Genomic DNA, 19051 nt, shown 5'->3' with positions numbered 1-19051 from the left:
TGGACCATATGAGATGTTCCAGGAGTTGAAGTTAATATATCAAGCAAATACCCGAGTTGAGAGATATGAAGTTTCCAACAAGTTCTATAGCTAAAAGATGGAGGAGAATTGCTCAACCAGTGAGCATGTGCTCAGATTGTCTGGGTACTACAATCGCTTGAATCAAGTGGGAGTTAATCTTCCAGATAAGATAGTGATTGACAGAGTTCTCTAGTCACCATCACCAAGTTGCTAGAACTTTGTGATGAACTATAGTATGCAAGGGGTGACGAAAACGATTCCCGAGCTCTTCGTGATGTTGAAATCGACGAAGGTAGAAATCAAGAAAGAGCATCAAGTATTGATGATTGACAAGACCACTAGTTTCAAGAAAAGGGCAAAGGGAAAGAAAGGAAACTTCAAGTATAATGACAAGCAAGTTGTCACTCCCGTGAAGAAGCCCAAAGCTGGACCTAAGCCTGAAACTGAGTGCTTCTACTACAAAGGAAATGGTCACTGGAAGTGGATCTACTCCAAATATTTGGTGGATAAGAAGGATGGCAAATAGAACAAGGGTATATTTGATATACAGGTTATTGATGTGTACCTTACTAGTGTTTATAGTAGCCCCTGAATATTTGATACTTGTTCGGTTGCTAAGATTAGTAACTCGAAACAGGAGTTACAGAATAAACATAGGCTAGTTGAGGGTGACATGACGATGTGTGTTGGAAGTGGTTCCAAGATTGATATGATCATCATCGCACATTCCCTATACTTTTGGGATTAGTGTTAAACCTAAATAAATGTTATTTGGCGTTTGCATTGAGCATGAATATGATTTGATCATGTTTATTGCAATACGGTTATTCATTTAAAATCAGAGAATAATTGTTGTTCTGTTTACATGAATAAAACCTTTGATGGTCATACACCCAATAAAAATAGTTTGTTGGATCTCGATCGTAGTGATACACATATTCATAATATTGATGCCAAAAGATGCAAAGTTGATAATGATAGTGCAACTTATTTGTGGCACTGCCGTTTGGGTCATAACGGTGTAAAGCGCATGAAGAAACTCCATAAAGATGGATTTTTGGAATCACTTGGTTATGAATCATTTGATGCTTGTGAACCGTGCCTCTTGGGCAAGATGACTAAAACTCCGTTCTCCGGAACAATGGAACGAGCTAGTGACTTGTTGGAAATAATACATACCGATGTATACGGTCCAATGAGTGTTGATGCTCATGGCGGGTATCGTTATTTTCTGACCTTCACAGATGATTTGGGAAGATATGAGTATATGTACTTAATGAAACATAAGTCTGAAACATTTGAAAAGTTCAAAGAATTTAAAAGTGAAGTGGAAAATCATCGTAACAAGAAAATAAAGTTTCTACGATCTGATCATGGAGGAGAATATTTGAGTTGCGAGTTTGGTCTACATTTGAAACAATGCGGAATAGTTTCACAACTCACGCCACCCGGAACACCACAGCGTAATGGTGTGTCCAAACGTCGTAATCGTACTTTACTAGATATGGTGTGATCTATGATGTATCTTACCGATTTACCACTATCGTTTTGGGGTTATGCATTAGAGACAGTTACATTCACTTTAAGTAGGGCACCATCAAAATCCGTTGAGACGACGCCTTATGAACTATGGTTTGGCAAGAAATCAAAGTTGTGGTTTCTTAGTTTGGGGCTGCGATGCTTATGTGAAAAAGTTTCAACCTGATAAGCTCGAACCCAAATCGGAGAAGTGCGTCTTCATAGAATACCCAAAGGAAACTATTGGGTACACCTTCTATCACAGATCCGAAGGCAAGTTATTCGTTGCTAAGATGGATCCTTTCAAGAGAAGAAGTTTCTATCGAAAGAAGTGAGTGGGAGGAAAGTAGAGCTTGATAAGGTAATTGTACCTTCTCTCGAATTGGAAAGTAGTTCATCACAGAAATCAGTTCCAGTGATTCCTACACCAGTTAGTAAGGAAGCTAATGATGATGATCATGAAACTTCAGATTAAGTTACTACAGAACCTCGTAAGTCTTCCAAAGTACAGTCCGCACCAGAGTGGTACGGTAATACTGTTCTAGAAGTCATGTTACTAGACCATGATGAACCTACGAGCTATGAGGAAGTGATGATGAGCCCAGATTTCGCGAAATGGCTTGAGGCCATGAAATCTGAGATAGGATCCATGTATGAGAACAAAGTGTGGACTTTGGTGGAGTTACCCGATGATCGGCAAGCCATACTGTATAAATGGATCTTCAAGAGGAAGACAGGCGCTGATAAGTAGTGTTACTATCTACAAAGCTCGACTTGTTGCAAAAAGTTTTTCGACAAGTTCAAGGTGTTGAATACGATGAAATTTTCTCACTTGTATCGATGCTTAAGTCTGTCCGAATCATGTTAGCAATTGCCACATTTTATGAAATCTGGCAAATAGATGTCAAAACTGCATTCCTTAATGGATTTATTAATGAAGAGTTGTATATGATGCAACCAGAAGGTTTTGTCAATCCTAAAGGTGCTAACAAAATGTGCAAGCTCCAATGATCCATCTATGGACTGGTGCAAGCATCTCGGAGTTGGAATATACGCTTTGATGAGTTGATCAAAGCATATGGTTTTATACAGACTTTTGGAGAAGCCTGTATTTACAAGAAAGTGAGTGGGAGCTCTGTAGCATTTTCTAAAACTATATGTAGATGACATATTGTTGATTGGAAATGATATAGAAATTCTGGATAGCATAAAAGGATACTTGAATAAGAGTTTTTTCAAAGAAATACCTTGGTGAAGCTGCTTACACATTGAGCATCAAGATCTATAGAGATAGATCAAGACGCTTGATGAGATTTTCAATGAATACATACCTTGATAAGATTTTCAAGTAGTTCAAAATAGAATAGTCAAAGAAGGATTTCTTGCCTGTGTTGCAAGGTGTGAAGTTGAGTAAGACTCAAAACCCGACTATGGCATAAAACAGAAAGAGAATGAAAAGTCATTCCCTATGCCTCAGTCATAGGTTCTATAAAGTATGCTATGCTGTGTACTAGACCTATTGTATACCTTGCTCTGAGTTTGGCAAGGGAGTACAATTTTGATCTAAGAGTAGATCACTGGACAGCGGTCAAGAATATCCTTAGTGAGGACTAAGGAAATATTTCTCGATTATGGAGGTGATAAAAGAGCACGTCGTAAAGAGTTACATCGGTGCAAGCTTTTACACCGATCCAGATGACTCTAAGTCTCAATCTGGATAAGTATTGAAAGTGGGAGCAATTAGCTAGAGTAGCTCCATGCAGAGCATTGTAGACATAGAATATTTGCAAAATACACACGGCTCTGAATGTGACAGACTCGTTGACTAAACTTCTCTCACGAGCAGAACATGATCATACCTTAGTAATCTTTGGGTTTTAATCACATAGCGATATGAACTAGATTATTGACTCTAGTAAACCCTTTGGATGTTGGTCACATGACGATGTGAACTATGGGTGTTAATCACATACAGATGTGAATATTGGTGTTAAATCACATGGTGATGTGAACTAGATTATTGACTCTAGTGCAAGTGGGAGACTGAAGGAAATATTCCCTAGAGGCAATAATAAAGTTATTGCTTATTTCCTTATTTCATCATAAATGTTTATTATTCATGCTAGAATTGTATTAACCGGAAACTTAGTACATGTGTGAATACATAGACAAACAAAGTGTCACTAGTATGCCTCTACTTGACTAGCTCGTTGAATCAAATATGGTTAAGTTTCCTAGCCATAGACATGAGTTGTCATTTGATTAACGGGATCACATCATTAGGAGAATGATGTGATTGACTTGACCCATTCCGTTAGCTTAGCACTTGATCGTTTAGTATGTTGCTATTGCTTTCTTCATGACTTATACATGTTCCTATGACTATGAGATTATGTAACTCCCGCTTACCGGAGGAACACTTTGTGTGCTACCAAACGTCACAACGTAACTGGATGATTATAAAGGTTCTCTACAGGTGTCTCTGAAGGTACTTGTTGAGTACGTATTTCGAGATTAGGATTTGTCACTCCGATTGTCGGAGAGGTATCTCTGGGCCCTCTTGGTAATGCACATCACTATAAGCCTTGCAAGCAATGTAGCTAATGAGTTAGTTAAGGGATGATGCATTATGGAATGAGTAAAGAGACTTGCCGGTAACGAGATTGAGCTAGGTATTGAGATATCGACGATCGAATCTCGGGCAGTAACATACCGATGACAAAGGGAACAACGTATATTGTTATGCGGTTTGACCGATAAAGATCTTCGCAGAATATGTGGGAGCCAATATGAGCATCCAGGTTCCGCTATTGGTTATTGACCGGAGACGTGTCCCGGTCATGTCTACATAGTTCTCGAACCCATAGGGTCCGCACGCTTAAAGTTCGGTGACGATTAGTATTATGAGTTTATGTGTTTTGATGTGCCGAAGGTAGTTCGGAATCCCGGATGAGATCGGGGACATGACGAGGAGTCTCTAAATGGTCGACGTAAAGATCGATATATTTGACGACTATATTCGGACTTCGGAAAGGTTCCGAGTGATTCGGGTATTTTTCGAAGTACCGGAGAGTTACGGGAATTCGCCGGGGAGTATATGGGCCTTATTGGGCCATACGGGAATAGAGGAGAGAGGCCAAAAGGAAGGAGGCACGCGCCCCCCCCCCCTCTGGTACGAATTGGACAAGGGGTGCAGCCCTCTTTTCCTTCTCCCTCTCCCCCTCTTTCCTTCTCTCCTACTCCGAAAAGGAAAGGGGAATCCTACTAGGACTTGGGAGTCCCAGTAGGACTCCACACACTTGGCGCGCCCTCCTCTAGGGCCGGCCTCTCCCTCCCTCCTTTATATACGGGGGCAGGGGGCACCTCTAGACACAACAATTGATCTCTTGATCTCTTAGCCATGTGCGGTGCCCCCTCCACCAGTTTCCGCCTCGGTAATATCGTAGCGGTGCTTAGGCGAAGCCCTGCGTCGGTAGCATCATCAACACCGTCAACACACCGTCGTGCTGATGGAACTCTCCCGCAAAGATCTGCTGGATCAGAGTTCGTGGGACGTCATCGAGCTGAACGTGTGCTGAACTCGGAGGTGTCGTACGTTCGGTACTTGATCGGTCGAATCGTGAAGACGTACGACTACATCAACCGCATTGTGCTAATGCTTCCGCTTTCAGTCTACGAGGGTACGTGGACAACACTCTCCCCTCTCGTTGCTATGCATCACCATGATCTTGCTTGTGCGTAGGAAATTTTTTGAAATTACTACGTTCCCCAACAGCCCCTCCTTCCAAGCGTGTGGGGGGCCGTAGCTCCTCTAACCCTAATTATTCTTCTATAAATATCCAAATATTCCTCGAAGACCAGAGGGCACACCAAGAATACTTTTCCACCACCGCAAGTTTTTGTCTTCGTGAGATCCCATTGGGGACCTTTTCTAGTACTCCATCAGAGGGGGATTCGATCATGGAGGGCTTCTACATCGACCTTGCTACCCTTCCGATGATGTGTGAAGTTTACCACAGACCTACGGGTCCATAGCTAGTAGCTAGATGGCCTCTTCTCTCTCTTTTATCTTCAATACAATGTTCTTCTCGATGTTCTTGGAGATCTATTTGATGTAATCTTCTTTTGTGGTGCGCTTGTCGAGATCCGATGAATTGTGGGTTTATGATCAGATTATCTATAAATATTATTTGTCTTCTCTGAACTCTTTTATGCATGATTTATATAGCTTTGTATTTTTCTCCGCTCTATTTATTTGGTTTGGCCAACTAGATTGATTTTTCTTGCAATGGGAGAGGTGCTTTGTAATGGGTTCAATCTTGCGGTGCTCAATCCCAGTGACAGAAAGGGACATGACACATATTTGTATTGTTGCCATTAAGGATAAAAAGATGGGGTTTGTTCATATTGATTGGATCTATCCCTCTACATCATGTCATCTTGCTTAAGGTGTTACTCCGTTCTTGTTAACTTAATATACTAGATGCATGTTGGATAGTGCTCGATGTGTGGAGCAATAGTAGTAGATGCAGGGAGGATTCGGTCTACTTGTCTCGGACGTGATGCCTATATACATGATCATTGCCTTGGATATCTTCATAACTATGCGCTTTTATATCAATTGCTCAGCAGTAATTTGTTTACCCACCGTATGCTTTCTTTCAAGAGAGAATCCTCTAGTGAAAACTATGGCCCCGGGGTCTATCTTTTATCATATTATTTTCATATCTACAAAATCAAAAACACAAAAATACCTTGCTGTAATTTATTTACTTTTATTTTATTTCGCAGTTTTACTTATCTTTTATATCTATCACTATCAGATCTCATCCTTGCAAGTAACCATGAAGGGATTGACAACCCTTTTATCGCTTTGGGTGCAAGTATTTGTTTGTTTGTGTAGGTCCAATTATTGGAGACTTGTGTGCTCCTCCTACTTTATTAATACTTGGTCCTTAACTGAGTGAAATACTTATCTCTACTTTGCTGCATCACCTTTTCCTCTTCAAGGGAAAAACCAACACAACCTCAAGAAGTAGCAGGAATAATTTCTGGCGCCATTGCCTGTTGCATTTACATTGTTTGCCTCTCATTTTCTTCTCCACCACTTCTAAAATGTTTTCAGAAAAATACAAAAATATTTGTCTTTTTGCTCGTTTGCTATCTTTGCTTGTGTGCCATGTGCCTTCTATTTGCTTGCTAAACATCTATTATGGATCCTCATCCACTTGCTAATATTTTCAAAAGATCTAATTATGTTGAAGCAAATGCTAGTGAGTTGAGTGTACTTGATTTTCTCTATGAAGTTTTGCTTGAAAATCATGAATCTGAAATTTGTGATGAAATATTAAAAGAAGAAATTTATAAAGTGATTCATGATAGCTCCTTGAATGAAAAGCATGATCGCACTGATGTTATTATAAATTCTATTAATGTCAGTTGTGTTAACAATATGCAAACTACAAGCTTGGGGATGATAATTTTGTTATGTTCACTACTTATTGCAATGATCATGATTGGAGTGATAATGCTTCTTATGATCTTGAAAATGTATTTATGCCTCATGATGAATATGAAATTGATAATAATGTTTGCGATAATATTGAAAGTGGGTTTGGAAGAGCGTCAACTTTAGAAGAAAAAAAAGGAACCCCATATATTTGGAGAGTGTTCAATCTTACAATTTTTTGATAAAAGTGGGTTTGGAGAGGTCATGGCTTTAGTTGATGATAATCCCACTATTTTGTAAGAGTGTCAACTTTGCATGCATGTGGATCATGTGGAGAATGTTTTATGTGATAGCTATATTGTTGAATTTGTTATGATCCTACATGTAATTATTATGAGAGGGAAAAAATATGGTTGTAGGAATTTTCATGTTACTAAAATACATCTCTTTATGTTGAAATTGCTATTGTTTCTTTCTCATTCCTTGCATATGCTAGGTTATTCTTGTCTTGATAATTTGTTCTCTTATAAAATGCCTATACATAGGAAGTATGTCAGACCTAAATGTGTTTATCACATGTTTTATGATGCTCTCTTGGTGCTTTAATTTTTGTCTTTCATGTGAGCATTAATAAAGTCTCAAGCCTATCTTAATGGATATAAAGAAAGCGCTTGTTGGGAGGCAACCCAATGTATTTTTTTTGTTTTTCTTCTTTTTCTTCTGTTTTGCAACAAATATGTCATTATACTTCTTTTATGATGGTGTTCTTGTGTTTAAATTAGTGTTTGTGTCAAGTAAGACCTTTGGGATGATTTGGAAGATAGTTGATTTGATTCTATGAAAACAGAGACTTTTGTGCTCAGTTGTGAAATTTTGAAAATTCACATAAACATGTTTTTGCTCTGAATCTTCTACACATAATTGATATACAAATTGCCCATGTTTTCCTGTTTTTTCAGAATTTTTAGAGTTACATAAGTATGAGCAATATTCAAGTTACTACATACTGTTCTATTTTTGACAAATTTTGTTTTCAATGTGTTGTTCGCTTGTTTTGATGAATTTATGGGTTGTATCAGGGGGTATGAACCATGGTGAAGTTAGAATACAATAGATATAATGCTAATATGACATTGGAATGAGTTTACAACAGTACCACAAGTGGTGATTTGTTTTATTATACTAATGGATCTCCCGAGTTTTCTGTTGAGTTTTGTGTTGTGGAGTTTTCAAGTTTTGAGCAAAGTTTTGATGGGATAAGGAATAAGGAGAGCCTAAGCTTGGGGATGCCCAAGGCACCCCAAGGTAATATTCAAGGACAACCAAGCGTCTAAGCTTGGGGATGCCCTAGATGGCATCCTGTGACGCCCCCGATTCAATCATACACTATATCATACACGGAAATATGTATGATCAAGATCAGGGACTCATGGAAAGATATCACAACACAACTATAAACACAAATTAAGTCATACAAGCTTTATATTACAAGCCAAGGGCCTCGAGGGATCGAATACATAAGCTCGAATGCAAACGAGTATGTGGAAGCAACAATATCTGAGTACAGACATAAGTTAAACAAGTTTGCATTAAGAAGGCTAGCACAAACATCTATGATGATCGAAAAGGCAAGGCCTCCTGCCTGTGAGCCTCCTAACTACTCCTGGTCATCGACGGACTCCACGTAGTAGCAGTCACCCTCGGGGTAGTAGTAGTAGTAGTCGTCGGGGTCGCATCTGGCTCCTAGAATCCGTCATCTTATCGCAACAATCGGGTATGGAGGAAAAGAAGTAGCAAAGCAACGGTGAGTACTCATCCAAAGTACTCGCAAGACTGACATCAGATCTATTGTAAGTGTGCATCGGTAACAAATGGAAGGGTTGTATCTATGGGCTAAACTGTAGAATGCCAGAATAGAGGGAAAGCCTAGCATATCAAAGACTAGCATCTTCAAGCATCTTGCAGCATTTAGAAGAGTACATAATAGCATATTATAAATTAATAGTTTGTTGTAGTAACCACGCCTAGAGATCCTTTCTCGACTCGCTGCGAGAAACCAATCCAGGAGCCACATATCCATTTCATGCCTCAGCATCCAGTTCTAGTTGTATCGATCGGGATACAACTCCGAGTGTCCGTTATCGTGGACACGGCTATTCGAATAGATCAATCTTCCCTGCAGGGGTGCACAAACTTACCCAACACGCTCGATCAACTCCGGCTGGACACACCATCAGGTCATGATCGGCCTCGGTCGATCAACACGTCGTAGTCCTACCTAGGCTCAACAGAGAGGCCAGCACGCCGGTCTACATCCTAAATTGAAGGGGTCATGGGCCAATCGTCCTTTGCAATCCTGCGCGTTGCGAGGATGGCCGGGATCAGTCCTGGCTACCTCCTTATACAAGGCAGGTGCTTATGCGGACCACCCGGGCGCGTGCTGCTCCATTGCTGATGTTTGTGAGCTTTCAGAAGAAACGTACGATGTAGAGTGCCCATACTTACTCCCGCTTGGTAGTCAGTGCGAAAAGGCCAGAGGCCTACTCGGATCACATATCCAAACCGTTAGTGTCTTGGGAGCGCGCGGTAATGATCAATGATCCATGATATGTGGCCTCGTCGCCCCGTCTCACGGACTTACAGCAAGGGCTAGGAATGTCCGGTCGTGCCACGTGGAAAACTCGCAGGTATCCTCCAGATCAACCCGACTACACATCAACTCATGGGTACACTCACGGTCAACCCGACTTCAGTCATGGTTTTGTGGTAAAATCAAAGTAAATGTGTGTCCAAGACAGCAAGGGGGAAAACCCGAGGAATCACCCTCGATGGATTCCCACTCGATGTAACCGTTAAGGTGGACTTGGAGGAATCACCCTCGATGGTCCACACTTGAGGGGTTGCACAATAGAGTCTTTATCGAGAGTGGTGAAGGAAGAATCACCCTCGATGACCACGCCCGATTAACTATCACCCTCGACACTCGATAGTAACCCTGGAGTGTTGTGCAACTAAGGGGGTGTGATGTGATGTGTCGGTCTCTGGACATTGATCATGTTGATTATGTCATCGGTCATCAAGCGGGGGCAACTAGGACAAGGTGAGGGCTCACTGGTGGATCGCAAACCAGCCTATACTAAGAAGTTTAGGATAAGCAGGTAAGGTAAGAAAGCAAGTAACAAAATCAGGCTATGCATCAAAATAGGATCATACGAAAGCAGTATCAATTCTAATGCAAGCACAAGAGAATGGGCGATATCAGAATGATCAAGGGGATTTTCTTGCCTGGAAGCTCTGCTGCAAAGAAAGAAGGGTCATCGGTAACGTAGTCGATCACAGGGGCAACATTGGTCTCGGGGTCTATCGGAGAGAAGAGGGAGAAGAAACAGTAAATACAAGCAATCAAGTGCAACACTAAGCATGACATGACGATATACAGGGCTAGTGGTGATCTAACGCATAACTACACGTTGCAGACGAAGAGAGAAAACATCTGTAGGGGTTTTCCCGGTGTTTGGCATTTTCCGGATAGACGAAAGAGAGGGGACGGTTCCATGTTCAGTATGCTAGGGCCATGTGACAGATGAATGGATTGCATATTCGGATTCGTCATATTTTCTGATCAGTTTTCATGTATAAATTATTTTCATCCGAGTTACAGATTATTTTATATGATTTTTCAAAGTTTTTGAAACATTTTCTAAAATTCCTGAAATTATTAATATTTTCAAAATAAAAGGGAAATTGCTAGGGGTACCAAAAAGTGTACCTAGCAAAGTGTTGGTCTGGCTGATAGTGGGACCCAGTCAACTGCCCAGTCAGCAGTTGACTGCTCAGTTGGGCTAGTGAGCCCCAGTTGCCAGTGACTGGCTTGCTCAGTCAGCAGGTTGACTGGGTCAACCGGGCCTAGTGGACCCACATGTCAGCCACGGTTAGGTTTAACTAAAATTTAACCATTTAAACAGTAGATGGGCCAACATGCCAATCTCTAGTTTAAGTAATAGGTTTATTTCTTTAACAACGGTAGTTAGGGCCAGTGGGGCCCGGTGTGAGTGAGGGTTAGGGTGGCGGTTAGTGGCTAATGATGTGCCATGTTAGCGGCAATCTAGCGCGCGAAGACAGTGAGATAGGGCACGCCGGCGAGGACCGTGCGGTCGCCTCCGGCGGTCATCCGAGGTGTGGTTTGGTCCTACGGGACCGGCGCGGCGAGGTGCATCCATTGGTGCACGCGATGGAGGCAGCGATGGTCGGAGCAAGCGGCAACAACGGCGTCCGGTGGCGGTCGGAGCAAGAGCTTGTCGGATTCGAGCGTGCACGAGGAGATCGGATGGTCTACTAGCCTGGGCGACATCTAGGAGAGGCGGGGAGGACGTCTGCGCGCACTGACGCTAGCTAGGCTCATTGTGGCTGCAACAGTGAGCTCTCGGACGAGGTGGCAGGGATATCTAGGGGGCGCTAGAGCTCAGGGGAGGGGAGGATGCGGGGGGCTCACTGGGAGGTTGCGGGGAGCTCGACGGGGCCGGGGGTGCTCAAGGATGAGGGGATTGATGCGGCAGCCGAGGTGGATCTCGGCGATGGGAACGGAGCGTGGTCGGCATTGTCGGGGCTCCCGTCGTCGACCTCATGGTGCGGCGGACAGAGGCGACCGCAACGAAGCCTCCGGACATGCGTCGGTGACACGGGGTAGCTGGTGGCCACGGCCTCAATGGCGGCACGGCGAGGACGGCACCCGATTGCGGCTATGCAGAGGAGGGCGATGGGGGGAGGAAGGGAAGGGGCTAGGGCTCACCTAGGGGTGCCCTGGGGTCGGCCTTATCCCCCCGCATCGGCTACGGTGTCGGGGGATGGCCAAAGCATGCCCGCCGTTGGCATCAGGTGCACGCGGTGCCGCCACGCACCAGAGAGAGAGGGAGGTAGAGGGAAAGAGAAAATGGGTTGGGCCGGCACCTGTAGCTCGCAGGCTTAAGTGCACAGTAAAACTCCTTTCCTTTTCTTTATTTCTCTCTGTTTCTTTTTACATAAAATGCTTTACAATATTTTGGGTTGCCAAAAGGATTTTGTAAAATGTGATTCTTGTCCACATAATTACATTGCAGTGTTTTGTGTTGGCACAAAAAGTTTGGGGGAAAATAGAAATATGTAAGCATTTTCAGAAAATGAAAACGTTAATTATTGTGTTGTTGAACCACTTAGTTAATTTCCAAGGGCATTTTGGGAATTAAAATAATGTTGGTTTTATTTTTATAATAGCTTTTGGATTTTCTACAATATTATGAACATTTTGTTTTGCTGCTTGAAAATGTAATATTTTGACTTGCATTTCAAATTAGAATTTGTCTTTGATTTCTATCAAGAGGCACTTAGCTTAGCAAGCTTGGTGACATGGCATCATTAGGGTGAGGTTACTGTAGCTAACCACTGGGGTGTTACACACCCCCTCTTTTGTCTACAATCCATCGGTAAATTGCTTGAGGCTGTATTTTTATTCACTACATGATATGAGTTTTGCTTGGAGCGTCGTGTATTATATGAGTCTTTGCTATATTTTGTTTTTAGTTTTCCACAATCATCCTTGCTGGACACACCTTTTTGAGAGGGACACACATTATTCGTAAATTTATTAGAATACTATTTGAGCTGCACTTATATCTTTTGAGCAATGAAGTTGCTCTAGTGCTTCACTTATATCTAATAGAGCACGGCCGTGGTTATATTTTAAAGAAATTGATAGACTCTCATGCTTCACTTATATTATTTTGAGAGTCTTATAAATAGTATGGCAATTTGGTTGGGTTATGAATTTAGTCCTAATATGATGGGTATTCAAGAAGGATATAATAATAATAACTTTCATGAAGATCAGTGAATATATGAGAAGTTTGATTCCTTGCATTTGTTTTGAGATATAAAGATGGTGATATTAGAGTCATGCTAGTGAGTAATTGTTGTTTAGTAAGAATATTGGTGTTAAGGTTTGTGATTCCCGAAGCATGCATGTATGGCCTCTCGTTATGCTATGAAATTGGAGCATGATTTATTACTGATTGTCTTCCTTATGAGTGGCGGTTGGGGACAAGCGATGGTCTTTATCTACCAATCTATCCCCCTAGGGCCATGCGTAGTAGTACTTTGCTTCGAGGGCTAATAAACTTTTGCAATAAGTATGTGAGTTCTTTATGACTAATGTGATTCCATGGATTATATGCATTATTACCTTTCCGCATTTTTCTAGCCTCTTCAGTACCGTGCATTGCCCCATCTCACCTCGAGTTGTGGTGCAAACTTCGTCGGTGCATCCAAACGTCGTGATATGATACGCTCTATCACACATAAGCCTCCTTATCTTCCTCAAAACAACCACCATACCTACCTATTATGGCATTTCCATGGCCATTCCGAGATATATTGCCATGCAACTTCCACCGTTCTGTTTTATTATGACACATATCATCATTGTCATATTGCTTTGCATGATCATATAGTTGGCATAGTATTTGTGGCTCCTCCACCACTCATATTTTTTATACATGTCACACTAGATCATTGCACATCATGATACACCCCCGGAGGCATTCATATATAGTCATATTTTGTTCTAGTATTGAGTTGTAAGTGAATAGAAGTGTGATGATCATATTCATTATTAGAGAATTTTCCCATGTGAGAAATATAAAATATATATAAAAATCAGAGGACAAATGAGCCCAAGAAAAAAGAGGCCAAAGTGCCCAACAAAAGAGAAAAAATGAGAAAATGAGAAAAAACAAAGAAAAAAGAGAGATAAAAAGAGAGAAGGGACAATGTTACTATCCTTTTCCACACTTGTGCTTCAAAGTAGCACCATGTTCTTCATGATAGAGAGTCTCCTATTTTGTCACTTTCATATATTACTAGTGGAAATTTTTCATTATAGAACTTGGCTTGTATATTCCAATGATGGGCTTCCTCAAATGCCCAAGGTCTTCATGAGCAAGCAAGTTGGATGCACACCCACTTAATTTTCTTTTGAGCTTTCATACACTTATAGCTCTAGTGCATCCATTGCATGGCAATCCCTACTCCTTGCATTGATATCAATTAATGAGAATCTCCATAGCCCATTGATTAGCCTTGTCAATGTGAGACTTTCTTGTTTTATTTCTTCTCCACACAACCTCCAACATCATACTCTATTCCACCCATAGTGTTATATCCATGGCTCATGCTTATGTATTACGTGAGAGTTGACAAAGCTGAAGCGTGTTGAAAAGTATGAACCAATTGCTTGGCTTATCATCGGGGTTATGCATGATAAATACTTTGTGTTAAGAAGATGGAGCGTGATAAACATGTTAGGTAGCAATCCACATCAAAAATTCTGTTTTTATCATTTACCTACACGAGGACGGGCAGGAATTAAGCTTGGGGATGCTTGATACGTCTCCAACGTATCTATAATTTTTTACTTTTCCGTGCTATTATATTATCAATCTTGGATGTTTTATATGCATTATTATGCTATTTTATATCATTTTTTGGGACTAACCTATTAACCTAGTGCCCAGTGCTAGTTGTTGTTTTTTCCTTGTTTTTGTGTTTATAGAAAATCAATAGCAAATGGAACGAAACTTTTTGATGATTTTTCTTGGACCACAAGACACCCTGGAAGCTTTGGGAGAAGGCCAGAAGGGCCACGAGGCGGCAACAAGCTCAGGGGGCGCCCCGGGGGGTGCATCCTCCAAGCTTGTGGGCCCCTCGTAGATCCTCCAACCCTAATTCTTCTTCTATAAATCAAATATTCTACGAAGACAAGAGGGCACACCAAAAATACTTTTCTGCCGCTGCAAGTTTCTATCTTCATGAGATCCCATCTGGGGACCTTTTCTAGTACTCCGTCAGAGGGGGGTTCGATCACGGAGGGCTTCTACATCAACCTTGTTGCCCTTTCGATGATGTCTGAGTAGTTTACCACAGACCTACGGTCCATAGCTAGTAGCTAGATGCTTATTCTCTCTCTTTGATCTTTAATACAATGTTCTCCTCGATGTTCTTGAAGATCTATTTGATGTCATCTTCTTTTGTGGTGCGTTTGTTGAGATCCGATGAATTGTGGATTTATGATCAGATTATCTATGAATATTATTTGTCTTCTCTGAACTCTTTTATGCATAATTTATATAGCTTTGTATTTCTCCCCGATCTATTGATTTGGTATGGCCAACTAGATTGATTTTTCTTACAATGGGAGAGGTGCTTTGTAATGGGTTCAATCTTGCGGTGCTCAATCACAGTGACAGAAAGGGACATGACACGTATTTGTATTGTTGCCATTAAAGATAAAAAATGGGGTTTGTTCATATTGATTGGATCTATCCCTCTACATCATATCATCTTGCTTAAGGTGTTACTCCATTCTTGTTAACTTAATATACTAGATGCATGCTAGATAGCGGTCGATATGTGGAGTAATAATAGTAGATGCAAGCAAGAGTCGATCTATTTGTCTCGGATGTGATCCCTATATGCATGATCATTGCCTTGTATATCTTCATAACTATGTATTTTTATCAATTGCTCAACAGTAATTTGTTTACATACTGTATGATTCCTTTTAAGAGAGAAGCCTCTAGTGAAAACTATGGCCCTCGGGTCTATCTTTTATCATATTATTTTCAGATCTATAAAATCAGAAACACAAAAATAGCTTGCTGCAATTTATTTACTTTTATTTTATTTTACATTTTTACTTATCCTTTATATCTATCACTATCAAATCTCATCCTTGCAAGTAAGCGTGAAGGGATTGACAACCCATTTATCATGTTGGGTGCAAATATTTGTTTGTTTGTGCAGGTGCAATTATTGGAGACTAGTGTGTTCCTCCTACTGGATTGATACCTTAGTACTTCACTGAGGGAAATATTTACCTCTACTTTGCTGCATCACTCTTTCCTCTTCAAGGGAAAAACCAACGCAAGCTTAAGAAGTAGCACTTCATCTCTGTCGCTGAAGAACTCGACTGCACTGCAAGAGATTTCCAAAGTCTTCAACTCGAAGAATTAGGTAGTTGTAGGCTTTTGAGCATCACTTTGAAAATATGTCTATGTATCACCTAGACCCTCTTTAACAGTACAGTGTTTCCTACGACTCAAATAAAGAAGATAGAAACTATGAAAACAAAGTCTTCAAGCTCCGATTCTTCACTTCATTTCTTCAAAGAACGCATCAAATTCTTCACTTGAAGAAATACATTTTTAGGGTCATCTTTCGTCGGTTAAGTCAAATCTTCAGGGATTATAACTCATGTGTACACCGGTTAGTGCGTAAGCCACACTCTTTATCTTTAATGGGTTGATGACGAAGCCCCTTGGCCCATGATCTTCTGGCCGTATCTTGTACGAGTCATGGATCTATGGTGGGTCATCCGTATACTTGGTATATCCCATATTTATAACACCGCAATGTTGAGCGTTAACTTTTTTCAATAAATTAGAGTCAATTCATGTCGGTGTATGTTCATTTTGCGATGGCGTAGAGAGAGAAATTTATGTGTTTGCTTTGTATTGTATTGTTGCATCAGGCTGCTTCCATGGCCATGCCTGGCGATGTGCCTGACATTTGGTCTGTGTTGAGTATTGTGATTAGATTAAAAATATAGAATAGACTAGAAATTATTTTGTCTTATTTTGTATTAAAAAACCATTACTTCTATATATGCTTACGAGGCTCAAGCAATAAACATCGATTCCATCAATCCTTCTCTGTCTCTTCTAACATGGTATCAGCCTAAACGATCCAAACCCTAGCCGTCGTCACTGTTTCCGCTCCGCGCCGCCCCCGGGGATGTCGGTCCCATGAACGCCACCAGGAGCCATGCCGCTCATACCTAGGGTTCGTTCACCGATCGTGTTGATCGGCTGCCCTAGAGAGTATTTTTCTCAATACTTTGATTCGGGTTTTCTCTCTCCCGCCGGTCATCTTGATCGGCGTTTTTTTTGGTTCAATCTAATATCGGTTTGCATCACCTACCCCCGCCGTCGACCCAATGCCTCTACTTCGACCCGTGCAACCACCCGGCGTCTACTTTGACCTGGCGGCCTCGCGCGACGCAGCGGCCTGTCAAGGCCGTCGTCCGCGCGTCTGCCCGCCCATCATCTTGTGCCGGCTGTCGCCGCCCTGCTTCGACCGGGACTTCTCCATCACCACCTGCCTCCGTCGTGTCAGTACGGCCGCCCTACCGTCTGTCTTGGCGGCTGGCGGCTGCGTCGGGCTCACTGACTGCCTCGGGCCAGTTGCGCTCGTCCACACGTCGTTCCACGCTGACCGTCGTCGGTGGCTTCATCTTGAACTCCGTCGCCACTCCGACTCCACCGAGCGACGTCCCCTGCCCGCCCGTGATCCGCCTCATCTATGCCGTGAGACCGATCTGGCCCGTTGGTTGCGCGCGCCTCCGCAGGTCCCATGAAGACCGTCCTGAGTACAACGCGCACCTACACCGATCGAGCAACGGGTTACCGCTGTGTCGCCCCGTGGTTCTCCCATAGCTATATTGACTCATGCACCGCCGCTGCGTCGCCCCTTCGGTCGTAGCTCCGTGGCCGGCGGTCCCTGCTGTCGCCGGAGGTCGTCCCTGTGGCTACATCGACCCACACACTGCCGCTGCGCCGCCACTTAGGGTCGTAGCGCCGTGGCACGTAGTCCACGCCGCCGCCCCAAGGTCTTCCTGTCGTCGCCCCAACCGCATGTTGCCCCTGCATCGCCCCTTCGGGCCGTAGCACCGCAGACCGTGGTTCACTCCGCCGTCCCCGCGTGTTAACTTCCACGTGGTATGTGCCGTGCCGCCTCCCTTGGCGCGGGAATGCCATTGTCCCCGCCGGTCTTTGTCACATTGTTGGGTTTTTACTCGCCTACTTCGAGCATTGCCGCCGCGCACCTAACCAAGCCGCCACCGCCATCGTCAGGCCGCGGTCGCGCTCTTCTTCGACGCCGCTGCCGCTCGCTCACCCGAGTCGTGCCGTCCGTCCACCCCCTTCGTCTTCGTCCAGCACCATCTCATCGCCAGCATCATCGTCATCTTCCCCGACCACCGTTGGCGACATCGGCCCCACGTCGATTGGTGTCGCAACCATCCTCTAGTCCTCATCTTTTGGTCCCTCTGACTCCTCCGACATGTCGTACAACTCGTGTAGGTCCACATCTACGCATGTCCAGTGCTGGCAATACCGACGGGTGCCTTCGTCTCCGATGTGTTCCCAAGCCTAGCAAGCCTGGAGTGGTGCATCGTCAACATCGACTTCGAGTATCTACGCATGCTCGATGCTGGCAACACCGACGCGTGCCTTCGTTCACGACGTGTCCCCGGGCTTGACAAACCCAGCACGACGTCTCGTCAACAACGTCTTCTTCCCGGCGCAACACTACTTCGACACCATTGTGCCTATGACTGACTCGGCGCCTCCTTGCGCCCGCGGCTCCATGGCAACTTCCTCGACACCGGCCACCCCGACTCGATATCGACCATGGCGTTCTTCGCACGGCTACCTCGACCACGGCTACAACACTCTACGCTCTCGACTACCTCGACAAACGGCACAAAGGGCTACCGCCTTGTTTGAGCAACCTCGTCGGTTTCGCGGGGGGGGGGGGGGGGGGGGGGGGGGGTCCGTCGGCTTACCTTCGGATTCTTCTCCAGTCTCACCGTCTGCGTCGCTACCATTGTGACTGCAGGGGGTGTTGAGTATCGTGATTAGATTGCAAACATAGGATAGACTAGGAATTATTCTGACTTGTTTTTTACTTCAAAAAGATCATGTATTTCTATATATATGACCACAAGGCTCAAGCAATAAACATCGATTCCATCAATCCCTCTCTATTCTTCTAACAGTCCGGCCATATGTACTCTGTGCAGCGTGGCGGCGACCGGTGAGCTACCATGGACTGGAGCGCCTGAGTTCAAGATTATTCTGCAAAGGCGGCCTTGAAATTGTGTAGTCGAATATATGAATTTATACAAATTTGTTTCAATATTTATACACCTATAGGCTAGTTTCACCAAAAAACTGTGTAGTCAATTGACTACCA

This window comes from Triticum aestivum, chromosome 3B, assembly GCF_018294505.1.
Source record: "Triticum aestivum cultivar Chinese Spring chromosome 3B, IWGSC CS RefSeq v2.1, whole genome shotgun sequence".
In the NCBI taxonomy this organism is placed as follows: Eukaryota; Viridiplantae; Streptophyta; class Magnoliopsida; order Poales; family Poaceae; genus Triticum; species Triticum aestivum.
The sequence above is the reverse complement of the archived record's forward strand: the minus strand, read 5'-3'. Positions refer to the sequence as shown.